This window comes from Solanum verrucosum, unplaced genomic scaffold, assembly GCF_900185275.1.
Source record: "Solanum verrucosum unplaced genomic scaffold, falcon-dt-bn FXZP01000102.1, whole genome shotgun sequence".
NCBI lineage: Eukaryota > Viridiplantae > Streptophyta > Magnoliopsida > Solanales > Solanaceae > Solanum > Solanum verrucosum.
Window position 1 is genome coordinate 5,021,982 of NW_026019930.1, and position 16,570 is coordinate 5,038,551.

The window sequence follows — 16,570 nt, forward strand, 5'->3', positions numbered from 1 at the left end:
GAGTGGAATGCTAAACATAACATAAGCTTGAAAAGAATCTGAAAGAAACACTTACCTTGACTTTACTCAACTCATGAATAACTTAACTCAATATAAAGCACTAATACACATGCAATATATGGAAAACTTGTAAAACAGTGGAAAACAACTTAGTTCATTAAAGGAAATGCAATAACAAACTTAATTTTACTCATATAATAAAGTAATATAGTTTATGTGGGAGTTTCTCTAACCGACAACCACCACTATGAGCCTAAGTGGTGATACAACGTCTTGTCCACGCTGCCAGAACTGTCCTATACTTTGTCGTCATATAGAACGCCTTAACTAAGTGGATCCACTAGTCTATGCTAAAAATCACTTAAGGATTCATCTAAAAAGTATGATCATTTACTACCCATGATGACTACATGGTTTATGGAGACTTGAGTTATTATGAACTCGCTTCCCCATAGTGCTCAATACTACTCCCAAAAATATACTTAGCTCATATGTTTCTAAAACAAAACTTCTTTCTTTGGTTTGAGATAATTACTCAAAATTTTAGCTTAAAAGCACTCTTGGAAATCGGTGTTTCCCTTTCTTGTTCAAATGTGAAAATATTTTAAACTTTTGGGAATACTTAGTTCCCTTATAGCTTTTTGAGAAATGAACTCAACTCTTTACTTTTTGCATAACTCGAAACTTAATTCTTAAAACAAAGTTAAAACGTTTGTGAAAGATTTTTCAAAACTTTATAAACTTCTCTTAACTTGCTTCTTAACTTCTAGACTTGACTCTTAATCTTCCTTGAATTGAATTATGGGTTCAAGGTTCATGATATCATGTTTATGGATGATTTCATGATATTTAGATGTACCTAAGAGTGTTGGAATCAACTAGAAAACATAGGTACATTGCTAAGGAACTAGTACAGAAAGTTGGGAAACAAATGGGAAAAACTGGCGTCCCTGGCGCTTTGAGAGGCGCGGGGTGCCAGCCCTTGAAATTCAGAGACTAAGTTGGGGCACTCTGGCAGGTACGCCGCCCCAAAGCCCAACATTCAGGGACTTTTTTGGGGCGCGCTGAGAGGCGCAACCCCCCAGCCCCTTCCCCAGAAAATCCCGACTTTTCTTCTTCGTTTTTCAACTCTAAACCCTCTAATTTCACTTGGTTCTTTCCCCAAACACTTAGAATCGATTATACCCTCAATATATAATAGATTCAACTAGAAATTTCACCTGAAAACATGAATCAAATCTCAAGAAAACTTCAACAACACAACCCACAAGAATTCAAACGAATTATCATTAAGAACTCATAGGATTTACTTTCAAAACTATATAACTTCGCTGAATTGAATCATGATTGGCACGTGGGTGAACTAACACAATGCTATGTGATCTCACATACCTCGTAGGGATCACCCCTTGACGAAATCCACAAGCGAAAACCTTACGAACAATGATATTTGGCTCTTTTCTCCTCTTCTCTCCTCTTGCGTTCTTTCTCCAAAAACCCTAACTCTAATTTCAAAAGCGTAAATTGACCAATTTCAGTTTAGACCCTTAGACAATTTCCAAAAACGAAATAAAATAATAGGGTAAGGAAAAGACCAAACTATCCTTCCAAAATCCGGATTGGACTTTCCTTATCCAAACAACCCAACTTCCAAAGGGCATATCTCACTCATAAGAACTTGGAATCGCGCAAACTCGATAGCGTTGGAAAGATTATTCCAAGATATTTCCTACGATATCTGGAAGCACACCTAACTCATCCTGAGCTAGGAGTTATGATCGTTTGAAGTTGACCGAAAACTCAACTTAAAATACTTCACAATTTTCCAGATTTTTATATACTTTCCAAAAATGACTATTTCCAATTTTTAACTTCTTCCTAGTTCTTTCAATTAGCGAGATATTACAATATCTCCCCCTTAGAAACATTCGTCCTCGTATGAGATTACTCTTACTAGGCTAAGGGTGCAACATCAATCATTTAGTTCAAACACCCAACAAGCAAATGCAAAAACAACATGCCAACTTATAAATAAATACCAAGAAAAGGATTAGTACCTTAATTTGGAACTTCTCCGGATTCGAAGAGATGTGGATATCTCTTCTTCATGTCATCCTCAACTTCCCAAGTAGCTTCCTCAACAAACTGATTCCTCCAAAGAACTTTGACTAACGTAGATCTCTTTTGTTCTCAACTTGCGAACTTGGCGATCTAGAATCTGAACAGGAATCTCCTCATAAGACAAGCTATCCTTGATCTCAATATCTTCGATTGGTATGATCAATGCAGGATCGCCCATGCACTTCTTCAACATGGAGATGTGAAATACCAGATGAACCGCGGCTAACTCTTGTGGTAGCTCCAACTCATAAGCTACATTACCTACCCTTGTTTATATTCTGTAAGGGCCAATGTACCGGAGACTAAGCTTCCCCTTTTAACCAAACCTCATAACACCCTTCATGGATGAAACTTTAAGATATACCTAATCATCTACTTCAAACTCTAAGTCCCTTCTCCTCACATCAGTGTAGGATTTCTGAAGACTCTGTGCTATTTTCAACCTTTCTTGAATCACTTTCACCTTCTCCATAGCTTGATGAACTAAATCAGGTCCTATCAACCCAGCTTCACCAACTTCAAACCATCCAATATGAGATCTGCATCTTCTCCCATAAAGAGCTTCATAAGGAGCCATTTGGATGTTAGAGTGATAACTATTGTTGCAAGCGAACTCGATGAGAGGCAGGTGATCATCTCAATTACCTTTGAAATCAATCACGCAAGCTCTTAGCATATCTTCTAATGTCTGAATAGTGCACTCTGCTTGCCTATCTATATGAGGATGAAAGGCACGTAATTTTTTACCGAACTTAAGTCTTAGACCATTTTTAGTACATAAATATTACTTTTACATATAAATTATATATTTTTCTTTTATCTTTAATTATTTGAAAACTACAAAAATAGAGTTGCATTATTAGTGTAAATTTTGTTATAAAGAAAATAAAATTTACAAAAATATATATTTTCTTTTAATTTAGATTTAATAAATAAACTAGTTATTTCTTAATTGTATTTTTAATTAGTCATTTAGTATTTTTTTTTTTATATTTCATTAGTTCAAAATAATTAATATTTTTATCATCATAATTTTTTTTTTATATATATATATATTTATTTAATTTATCAAAAATACCCATTATCCTCTCCTAAACTACCCCCATTACCCCAACCCACCTATACTACACCCCCATTACCCCAATTCCTTCAATCCACTCACCCTCCCTCGCACCACTACACACCACAACTCCCCACACCACCCCTATACATACTACAATATACACATTAATACACACAGAAAACATACGCACAGCAGACCAAAAAAGCAACACACACACGGCCAGTATAAAAAACGAAATAAAAAAAAAGAACAGACTGCACACAAAAATATGTAACACACAACAAAACATTCCTTTCACATTTATTTGATTTTCTTTCAAAAATCCACAAATACCTCACATCCTTTCTTCCTTTTTCATTACTATTTTCATATAAACACAATACCTATACCATCATATACAACTTACAAAAGATTTGTGGGTGTTCTAATCGAACTTCAATCAAAATATTACGGTACTCAATTTTACCTTATCTCTTAATTATTTATGAAATTTGATGTAATTCTATGCTAAGTTTTCTTACACTTTTGTTTTATTCATAATTTGATTGAATGAAGAATGTGTTAAGTGTTATATCTCTTTTTAAATGAAAGTAGTTTTATTTGGTGAAAAGAAATTATTGTTGTTTTATTTTGTCAAATAAAAAATGAGATTTACTTTAGCATTTCATTATTGTTTTGTTGGATTAATAAGAAATTACAATATGTGTATGCCTAATTTTGACATTAACTTAAAAATAAAAATAAAAATATAATATGTGTATGCCTAATTTTAACATTAACATTAAGAGTAAATAAAAATAAAAGAATACAAAATAATCCAAAATTTTATATTGTATCCTAGAAGTTTAGATTATTTTATTTTATTCATAAGGAACTAATATTTTCTTATAATGTTAGATGATTTTTATGTCTCGTTTCAAAAACCTGTTTCGATTAAGAATGTGGTTACACATCTTTTTATTTTGAGACATTAAAAAATAAACTCAAGGATACGATGACGTACCTTGTCCAATAATATAATTAAATTCATTAATTTAAAATAGAGACTCATAGGCAACATTATTAAGTGTGATGCGAAGAAGACAATTATGCCTCTAAATGTCAAGACCAACAATGCGGTTACGCATCTAGGTTGAGACCAAATAAACGTTCAACAAATAAAAAATACGAGCAAATCATGGCCTATAAAAATACATCCAAAAGATAGTTAAAATAAGTATAAGTTAATAAAAGTGACCGTGCTAGAACCACGGGACTCGACGGATGCCTAATACCTTCCCCTCGATCAACATAATTTCTTACCCGAATTTCTAGTTCACAGACCAAATAAAGAGTCATTTCCTTTTGATTAGGGATTAAACAAAAAGGTGACTTGGAACATCATAACTCAATTCCAAGTGGCAACTCTGAAATAAAAAATAATCCTCAATCAATATCGTTACTTAAATTGGAAGAACCCTTTCGACGTGCAAAAAAAGGGTGTGACACAAACAATAGATTAAACATGAATTCAGGCAAGAATAAGAAATTAGAGATAGGTTGATTGGCAAGTACACGAGTGTTGCCAACATGTGAGATAGCTACAACTTTACCATTGGGCAAGTGGACCTTACTTTCTATATGAGTAGGAGTTTCCTTAGTCATGTCTAAAACCTCCAGGGTAGATGTGATGAGTTGTTGTGTATATTATCCATTTACTACCTTTATATGTACAAAATAAATCTTTAGGAGAACTACCAGCGGTAGTTACAGATGCTATATTAACAAAAGGTTCCACTGCACTGTCATCACCAGGTTTGGACAACAATTAGAGTATTTGAAGGTATTGATCCTGAGTGAAGAAAGCTTCAGGATGTTATCTTGTATTTGTGACTTCAGTGCTTTGATTATTAGTGCCTTTGATATCTTGCTCAAGTTCAACTTGATTAGCATATAGAGGCTTCCTCTTAGACTTAAAATCAACTGGATAGCCAACAATTTTGTAACACTGATTCTTTGAGTATCCTTTACAACCACAATCACACAGAAGAAAGTTCTTCCTAGCCTAGTAGCTACCTCCAAATGTGTTATTATTACCACTATACCCCACCCCCACTGGAGTGGCCTTCTCCTCCAGAGGCATTAGTATAACCACCACTAAATCTATCACTGGAGGAGCCAAATCCAGTGACACTATGGCAAGTAGAAGAATCGAGCCCTTTTTATGTACTTGCACGAGTGTTGTATGTGCCACTTTTGAGAATGTACATAACAGTACCATATATCATTCCTGAGCTAGAAAGACTCACCAAATTACTTTAAATATCTTGATCAATTGGAAGGGCGTAGGCTTTGCTAAGGGTGGGGATGGGGCTCATCATGAGAATCTGACTCCTGTGAGGAGAATATGACTCATTCAACCCCATGAGAAACAATAATTGCCTCTGATATTCACAATGTTCACCAAACATCCTTGATTCAGGACATAGAAAACTAGGACAAGGCATGAGAGCATCATACTCATCCCAGAGATCCTTCGGTTTGGAATGATAGTCAGCAGTAGACATTGTACCTTGAATTACAATGTGAATGTCTTTATGTAGTTGAAAAATTCTAGAACCATTAACTGTATAAAACCATTCTCTTAGACCTAGCCAAACCTTACGTGCATCAGATGCATACACAACCGAGCTAAGAAGACTAGGTCATACATCATTCATAATCCAACTTAATACTATAACACTTCTCCCATTGATCATGTAATGCATACTCAAAAATAGACTTAGGGAACATGTCATTAACAAATCCTAGCTTGCTACGATCTACTAGGCCAATACTAAAGGATCTACTCCATAAAGCATAGCTCTCTAATCCAGTCAATTGTAAAATATGAGAGAACTACCTGGAGTCTCAGTATGTTAACAAAAAAAAGGATGATTATGATCAATCACAGGAAACATTGTGGATCTAATAGTATCATTTCCCGTGCTTGCGGATGGAACTTCATCGGTTGTCATAGTAGATTTCTTGACCTGGAGATGCCTTATTTCGACTCACCTTCAATCGTTGATGAGTCTGTACACCTAGTAGTCACGTGCAAAGAAGAAACTCCATAGGATCGAGGGCTCTAAAACCATGTAAACTCTATGGAGGGTAATTTTAATAGAATTTCATAGAAAAATTAAAGAAGACAAAGAGCATTGTATTGAATGAAATAAATCTGTTACATTGAATGTGGACACCTCAACTCTATATATACAAAATACTATTAACTTTCTCAATTGTATCTGACTAAATGACAGGTCATCACTTTCTAACTAACTCAGCTCATTAGCTAACTAACCAAACTATACAGCTTGTTAATCAGTTTCATTAGCTAACACATAGTTCTTTTCCAAAGAGTAAGGTCAAAACTAGGTAGTAGTCAACCTCTTTTTCAATTCCTGAAAGCTTTTCTCACAAGCTTCAGACCATTGAAACTTCACTGTTTCTAAGTCAACTTGGTCAAAGGGGACGAAATAGACAAGAACCCCTCTACGAACCTTCTATAATATCCAGCCAACCCCAAGAAACTCCTAATATCCGTTGGAGATGTGGGTCTAGGCCAATTTTGCACTGCCTCTATTTTCTAAGTGTCAACTTTATTTCCATCACCGGAAACTATGTGGCCCAAGAACGCCACAGACTCAAGACAAAACTCATATTTAGAGAACTTAGCATATAACTTCTTATTTTTCAAAGTTGAAGAACTATTCTGAGATGGCTAGCATGATATTCCTCATTCCTTGAATAGATTAGAATGTCATCAATGAAGATGATAACAAACACATCTAAATAAGGCTTGAATACTCTATTCATAAGGTCCATGAATGTTGCAGGCACATTGGTCAAACCAAAGGACATAACTAAGAACTTATAATGACCATAACGGGTCCTAAATGTTGTCTTGGGAATATCACATTCCCTTACTCTTAACTGATGGTAGCCAGATCTGAGGTCTATCTTAGAGAAACAAGTAGCACCCTGAAGCTGATCGAAAAGATCATCAATCCTTGGTAGAGGATATTATTCTTGATGGTAACCTTGTTCAACTGGCGGTAATCTAGACACATCCTAAGAGAACCATCCATCTTCCTCACAAATAAGACCAGAGTGCCCCAAAGTGAGACACTTGGTCGAATAAAACGTTTCTCTAAAAGATCTTTCAACTTCTCTTTAAGCTCTTTCAACTCTGATGGTTTCATTCTATATGGCAGAATAGATATAGGATGAGTATCATGAATAGTATCTATACTGAAGTCTATTTCTCTCGCATATACCGAAGTCTATTTCTCTCGCAGGAGTGACTCCGGGATAATCATCGGGAAAGACTTCTGGAAAATCTTTTACTAGTGAAACTGACTAAATATGAGGTATCTCAACAATAGAGTCATTAACTCGGAACAAGTGATAGGCACACCCCTTGGAAACTAACTCTCTCGCCTTAAGGTACGAACTAAAACGACCTTTAGGCACTGATGAACTGCTTTTCAACTCTATAATTGGTTCACTGGAAACTAGAACTTGACTACTTGAGTTCTAAAATCTATTGATGCATAACAGGCATGAAGCCAGTCCATACCTAAAATGACATCAAATTATACCATATCTAACTCAACTAAGTCAGCCATGGTACTCTTGTGATTGATGGAAACGGGCGAATCACAATAGACTCTTTCTGCTTGAATAAACTCACCAACAGGTGTAGAAACACTGAAAGGCTCAAGAAGCTGCTTAGGAAGAACATCAAAATTGAAGACTTGGATCATACCAGTAACAACATTTGTCGAATCCTCTTGCTCTCGACGAGTAGCGATAGAATAAATATGGTTTCCTTCTCTGTCTACCCTGGAAGTAGTTCATCTAGATGCAGCTCTATCTGGTGGAGCAACTGAAGAAGACTGGGCTATATTGCCCCTATTACCATTACTCTCTCTGCTCTTAGGAAACTCTCTATAAAATGACTGTTCTAGCCATACTTGAAGCAACGAGTGGAGTCATTACGACACATCCCTGAGTGGATCTTACCACACTTAGCATATGCAGTAGTCTTAGTACCCCTTGTGTCTTACTACCTTGCGAATGCACAAGTCTAGCTCTGAAGTTCTGAGAATTCTGACTATTGTACTCACATTTGTTCCTTGGTGCAGGTGCACTAAAAGATGATGGAGCAGGTCCTTTCTGCTTATGTTGGAAATAAGACCGGTTCGCATTACACTTTTGCTGCCCAGAATCATTCCCTGACACGACTTCATTGACTCCCTAGGACTCTTGAATTTTGTGCTCTAATACTAAGTTTGTCATGCCCCGAGCCTACACCCTGGACGTGGCCAGCACTCGAGAAACATTGATAGCCCAAGCGAACCCTTGGCCTGACTTACATACTCAGCAGAAGACTTTACTCAAGACAAATATTTTTAAAACAAGTAAACTGAACTACTTAAAATATAACTTAGAATGTACTATAATAACATTCACTACCAAAGTGGCAACTCAAGTCTCAACTTAACTGAAAAGGAAAAATAAAGACTCATGAACTAACATCACTAACTCTGTATATGAAGCCTCAAAATAACTGAGATGGACGTCGGTACAAGAACCACGACATCCTAATGAACAAAAATACTAAAAGCAATAAAATGATCCACCGGGAAGCTAGGAGGCTCACCAACTGACTCTAAGTCCTCAGCTGGATCAACGAGGCGCTAGATGTTGATCCTGGTTACCTGCGTCTACATCATCAGTACATTAATGAATGTACATATATGCCAGTTGGAATGCTAAACATAACTTAAGATTGAAAAGAATCTAAAAGAAATACTTACTTTGACTTTACTCAACTCCTGAATAACTTAACTAAATATAAAGCAATAAAACACATGCAATATATAGAAAGCCTTTGAAACAGTAGAAAAGAACTTAGTTCGTTAAAGAAAATGCAATAACAAACTTAACTTTACTCATATAATAAAGTAATATATTTTTTGTGGGAGATTCTCTAACCGACAACCACCACTCTAAGCCTAAGTGGTGATACATTGTCTTGCCCACACTGCCAGACCTGTCTTATACTTTGCCGTCATATAGAACGTTTAACTAAGTGGATCCACTAGTCTATGCTAAAAGCATCTTAAGGAGTCATCTAAAAAGTATGATCATTTACTAACCATAATGGCTATATGGTTTATGGAGACGTGAGTTATCTGAACTCAAACTCGTCTCCATATCGATGCTCAATACTACTCCCAACATATACTTAGCTCATATGTTTGTAAAAACAAAACTATTTCTTTGGTTTGAGATAATTACTCAAAAACTTAGCTTAAAAGCTCTTTTGAAAATCTCAGTTTCCTTTCTTGCTCAAATGTGAAAACATTTCAACTTTTGGTAATACTTAGTTCCCGAATAATCTTTGAAGAATGAACTTTACTATTACTCTTTACTAAAAACTAGCTCAAAGGCTCTTTTGGAAATCTCAGTTTTTCCTTTCTTATTTAAATGTGAAAACATTTACTCTTTGGTAATACATAGTTCCGATATACTCTTTTGAAGAAATGCACTTCAAACTTTACTCTTTACTCAACTCAAAACTCAAGTCTTAAAACAAAGTTAAAATATTTGTAAAAGACTTTTGAAAAACTTTATGAACTTCTTTTCTTAACTTGACTCTTGATCTCTCTGGACTAGACTCTTAACTTCTCTTGACTTGACTCTTAACTTTCCTTGAATTGAATTATGGATTCAAGGATTGTGATTTGTGATAGGAAAGATCTCATGATGTTTAGGAATGATTTTAGATAGCTAAACATGAGAAATGATCAAGAAATCACTGCTTGGAAACTAGTCCGCAACGCAGATGTGTATTTAAATTTTTTGTCGTGAAATAATTTTTGAGGCGGGGAGGTTCGTGACCTCGCTGCGACGTGAAGGGAAAATTACACTTCTGAGGAACAGGTCATCATCGCGGACCTGGTACCCAGTTTCTACCCGACTTGTTACTTCTTCGTTTTCTAACCTCAATATGCCTAAACTCGGTTTTTTTTCTCAAATTCCCTTTAGATTCAGATACTCAGTATGTATACACAGGAATCTAACTCAAACAACTCAAGGAAACAACATTTTAACCTCAAAGAACTCCTCAATCTCAACCTAGCTCAAGAACGAAGGCCAATTTCAAGAACACCATTCAAGATTCATCAACTTTCAACTTTCTAGAACAAACTTCGCTGAAATAATAATGATTGACGCGTAGGTGAACAAACCCAACACTATGAAAGAATCACATACCTCGTAGGGATCACCCTTGACGAATTCCACGACCCTAGCTTTAAGAACATGACGATTCCTTGCTCTTTCTCCTCTTTTCTCCTCTTCTTTTCTCTTCTCTCAAAACCCTAACTTGTTTCTCAAAAGCGTAAACTAAATCCAATCAGTTTAGACCCCAACTTAATTACCAAAAACGAAATTACTTAATTGGGTGGTGAAAAGATCATAATACTCTTCTAAAATCTGGATTGGACTTTCCTTATTTGAAATGGGCATAACTCACTCATACGAACCTGGAATCGTGCAAACTCAGCGGCGTTGGAAAGATTATTCCAAGATCTTTCCTATGATATCTAGAAACACACCTAACTCATCCTGAGCTAGGAGTTATGGTTATTTAAAGTTGACCAAAAACTCAAACTTAATTTAACTTAACCAATTTTCCAGATTTTTATTATTTCCAAAAATCACTCTTTCTAATTCTAGCTCCTTCTAGTTCTTTCAATTTGCGAGATGTTACAATATCTCCCTCTTGGGAACATTCTTCCTCGAATGGGATTAATTTTAGTAGGCTAAAAGTGTAACATCTAACATCCAGTTCAAACACTTAACAAGCAATGCAATTACAACATGCTAATCTTATAAATAAAAAAGTACTAAGAAGAGAATTAGTACCTTGGTCTGAAATCTCTCCGGTTTCAAAGAGATGTGGATATCTCTTCTTCATATCTTGTTCAGCTTCCCAAGTAGCTTCCTCAACAAACTGGTTCCTCTAAAGAACTTTGACTGATGCTACTTCTTTAGTCCTCAACTTGCAAACTTGGCGATCTAGAATCTGAACAGGAATCTCCTCATAAGATAAGCTATCATTGATCCCAATATCTTCAGTTGGTATAATCAATGAAGGATTGCCCATGTACTTCTTCAACATTGAGATGTGAAATACCGAATGAACCGCTGCTAACTCTTAGGGTAGCTCCAACTCATAAGTTACTTTGTCAATCATCTTGGAAATTCTGTAAGGGCCAATATATCGGAGACTAAGCTTCCCCTTCTTACCAAACCTCATAACACCATTCATGGGGAAACTTTTAAATATACCCAATCATCTACTTCAAACTCTAACTCTCTTCTCCTAACATCAGTGTAGGATTTCTGACGACTCTGCGTTGGTTTCAACCTCTCTTGAATCACTTTCACTTTCTCCATAGTTTAATGAATTAAATTTGGTCCTATCAACCCTGCTTCACCAACTTCAAACCATCCAATAGGAGATCTGTATCTTCTCCCATAAAGAGCCATATAAGGAGCCATTTGGATGCTAGCATGGTAACTATTGTTGTAGGTAAACTCAATGAGAGGTAGGTGATCATCCCAATTACCCTTGAAATCAATCACACAATCCACATTGATACCTCAAAACACTATCTCCCCCTTGTTCAAAATCCATCATTTTTTGCTTATGAACACTTGCCTTTAATTCAAGCAATAAAGGATCTTGGTTTTGCTTATCTTTTACTTCTGACACTAATGATGATTCAGCCCCATTTATCAACACTACTCCTCTTTCTATGGAATCTATTAGTCGAACTCCTAGCCATGCAAGTCTATGCACCTCTTTTGCTAACTCTTTCTTATCTTCCTCAAAATGGGCAGTACTACTCATAGATAATCTACTCAAGGCATCAACAACAACATTAGCCTTACTTGGGTGATAAAGAATACTCATGTCATACTCTTTGAGTAACTCTAACCACCTTCTCTCGAAGACTCTTGTGATCGGTGAACACATCCACATGAACACCATAAAGATAATGACGCCATATTTTCAAAGCAAATACTACGGCAGCCAACTCCAGATCATGGGTTGGGTATTCTTCTTATGAATTTTCAACTATCTCGAGGCATAAGCTATAACTTTGTCATTCTGCATTAACACAAAACCCAAACCAACTCTAGACGCATCACATTAGACAACGAAGCCTTCCGTACCTTCTGGTAAGGTCAAAACTGGGCAGTAGTCAACCTCTTTTTCAATTCCTGAAAGCTTTTCTCACAAGCTTCAGACCATTAAAACTTCACTATTTTCTTAGTCAACTTGGTCAAAGAGACGAAATAGACGAGAACCCCTCTACGAACCTTCTATAATATCCAGACAATCCCAAGAAACTCGTAATATCAATTGGAGATGTGGGTCTAGGCCAATTTTGCACTGCCTCTATTTTCTGAGTGTCAACTCTAATTCCATCACCAAAAACTATGAACTCACATTTAGAGAACTTAGAATATAACTCATTTTCTTTCAAGGTTTGAAGAACTATTTTGAGATCACTAGCATGATCTTCCTCATTCCTCGAATAGATTAGAATGTCATCAATGAAAACGATAACAAACATATCTAAATAAGGTTTGAATACTCAATAATAAGGTACATTAATGTTGCAGGCGCATTGGTCAAACCAAAGAACATAACTAAGAACTCATAATGACCATAACAGGTCCTGAATGCTGTCTTGGGAATATCACATTCCATTACTCTTAACTGATGGTAGATAGATCTGACGTCTATCTTAGAGAAACAAGTAGCACCTTGAAGCTGATCGAAAAGATCATCAAACCTTGGGAGAGGATACTATTCTTGATGGTAACCTTGTTCAACTGGCGGTAATCTATACACATCCTATGGGAACTATCTTTCTTCCTCACAAATAAGACCAGAGCTCCCCAAGGTGAGACATTTGGTCGAATAAAACCTTTCTCTAAAAGATATTCCAACTGCTCTTTAAGCTCTTTCAACTCTGCTGGTGCCATTCTATATGGCGGAATAGAGATAGAACGAGTATCATGAATATTATCTATACCGAAGTCTATTTCTCTCTCAGGAGGGACTCCGAGAAGATTATCTGGAAAGATTTCTGGAAACTCTTTTACTACTAAAACTGACTGAGTAGGAGTTATCTCAACACTAGAGTCATTAACTCGGACCAAGTGATAGACACACCCCTTAGAAACTAACTTTCTCGCCTTAAGGTATGAAATAAAACAACCCTTGGCACTGCTGAACTGCTCTTCAACTCTATAATTGATCTTCAACTCTATAACTGGTTCACTGGAAACTGGAACTTGACTACTCAAGTTCTAAAATCTATTGATGCATAACAGGCATGAAATCAGTCCATACCTAAAATGACATCAAAATCTACCATATATAACTCAACTAAGTCATCCATGGTACTCTTGTAATTGATGGAAATGAGACAGTCACGATAGACTCTTTCTGTTAGAATAAACTCACCAACAGGTGTAGAAACACTGAAGGGCTCAAGAAGTTGCTTAGAAAAAACGTCAAAATTGAAGACTTGGATCACACCAGTGACAACATCTGGCGAATCCTCTTTCTCTCGGCGACTAGCAATAGCATAAAGACGGTTTCGTTCTCTGACTGCCCTTGAAGTAGTTCATGTAGATGCAGCTCTATCTGGTGGACCAACTGAAGAAGACTGGGCTCTATTCCCCCCATTACCATTACTTTGTCTTCTCTTAGGACACTCTCTATAAAATGACCATTCTGGCTACACTTGAAGCAACTAGTGGAGTCATCACGATACATCCCTGTGTGTCTCCTACCACACTTAGCACATGCAGGAATCTTAGTACCCCCTTGTGCCTTACTACCTTGCGAATGCACAGGTCTAGCTCTGAAGTTCTGAGAATTCTGACTATTGTACTCACATTTATTCCTTGGTGCAGGTCCTTCGCATTATTCTTTTGCTGCCCAGATTCATTCCCTGATGTCTTAGCCCTCTTATTCTTAAACATTTCTCTATCCTTCAGCTTTTCCTTCTCAACTTGTTGCACATGGATCATCAGCCTTACTATGCCCATGAAACCTATTAGCATGGCTGCCTTACTTTCCTTACTTGACAGACGAGACAACCCAGCAACAAACAAACTCATCATGCTCCTCATGTCAGCAACTATCTCTTTGTTTCTCTTAGCTCACGGATAAACAAATGCCCCATGAAAGCACTCTCTAAGCAGTCCAACTCACAATCGGTTAAGCGCAAGCACGAGTTAGAAAGAAACTTTTTAGAGATAAAACTCTAACGCACGAAATGAGTATGAAAGAAGTGAAGGAATTCCTAAATTTTGCAGCCTCCTAATTATAGATGTGGCGCGATTCACATTGATAACTAGGACTCTACAGACATGGCTTCATAGACTCCCTAGGACTCTTGAATTCTGTGTTCTGATACCAAGTTTGTCACTCCCCGAGCGTACGCCCTGGACGTGGCCGGCACTCAAGAACCATTATTGGCCCAAGCGAACCCTTGGCCTGGCTTACTTACTCAGCAGAAGACTTAACTCAAGATAAATACTTTTAAAACAAGTAAACTGAACTGCTTAAAATATAACTAAGAATGTACTATAATAACATTCACTGCCAAAGTGGCAACTCAAGTCTCAACTTAACTGAAAAGGAAAAGTAAAGACTCATGAACTAGCATCACTAACTCTGTATATTAAGCCTCTAAACAACTGAGATGGGCGTCGGGACAAGACTCACGACATCCTAATGAACAAAAGTATTGAAAGCAATAAAAGGATCCTCCAGAAAGCTAGGAGACTTACCAACTGAATCTGAGTGCTCAACTGGATCAATGAGGCACTGGATGCTAATCCTGGTTACCTGTGTTTGCATCATAATAAGATGTAGGACAATTGGCATCAGTACATTGAATGTATGATTATGCGAGTTGGAATGCTAAACATAACTTAAGCTTGAAAAGAGTCTGAAAGAAATAATTACCTTGGCTTTACTCAACTCCTGAATAACTTAACTCAATATAAAGCAATACAACACATGCAATATATAGAAAGCCTTTAAAATAGTAGAAAAGAACTTAGTTCGTTAAAGAAAATGCAATAACAAACTCAACTTTACTCATATAATAAAGTAATATAGTTTCTGATTCTCTAACCGACAACCACCACTCTGAGCCTAAGTGGTGATACAACGTCTTGCCCACGCTGCCAGAATTATTCTATACTTTGTCTTCATATAGAACGCTTAACTAAGTGGATCCACTAGTCTATGTTAAAAGCATCTTAAGGAGTCATCTAAAAAGTATGATCCTTTACTACCCATGAAGCTACATGGTTTATGGAGACGTGAGTTATCTGAACTCAAACTTGTCCCCATATCGGTGCTCAATACTACTCTCAAAATATACTTAGCTCATATGTTTGTAAAAATAAAACTCTTTCTTTGGTTTGAGATAATTACTCAAAAACTTAGCTTAAAAGCTCTCTTGGAAATCTCAGTTTCCTTTCTTGCTCAGTTGTGAAAACATTTCAACTCTTGGGAATACTTAGTTTCTAAATAATCTTTGAAGAATGAACTTTACTCTTACTCTTTACTAAAAACTAGCTCAAAAGCTCTTTTGGGAATCTCAGTTTCCTTTCTTGTTTAAATGTGAAAACATTTACTCTTTGGGAATACATAGTCCCGATATACTCTTTTGAAGAAATGCACTTCAAACTTTACTCATTACTCAACTCAAAACTCAAGTCTTAAAACAAAGTTAAAATATTTGTAAAAGACTTTTGGAAAACTTTATGAACTTCTTTTCTTAACTTGACTCTTGACTTCTCTTGACTTGACTCTTAACTTCTCTTGACATGACTCTTAACTTTCCTTGAATTAAATTATGGATTCAAGGATTGTGATTTGTGATAGGAAAGAACTCATGATGTTTAGGAATGATTTTAGATAGCTAAACATCATAAATGCTCAAGAAATCACTGCCTGGAAACTAGTCCGTGACGCGGAGATGTATTTAAATTTTTGGTCGCGAAATAACTTTTGAGGCAGAGAGTCTGTGACCTCGCCGCGACGCGAAGGGAAAATTACATTTCTGAGGAATAGGTCCGCGTTGCGGACCTGGTACCCAATTTCTGCGACTTGTTCCTTCTTCGTTTTCTAACCCCAATATGCCTAAACTCGGTTCTTTTTCTCAAATTCCCTTTAGATTCAGATACCCAGTTGTATACACAAGAATCTTACTCAAAAAACTCAAGGAAACAACATTTTAACCTCAA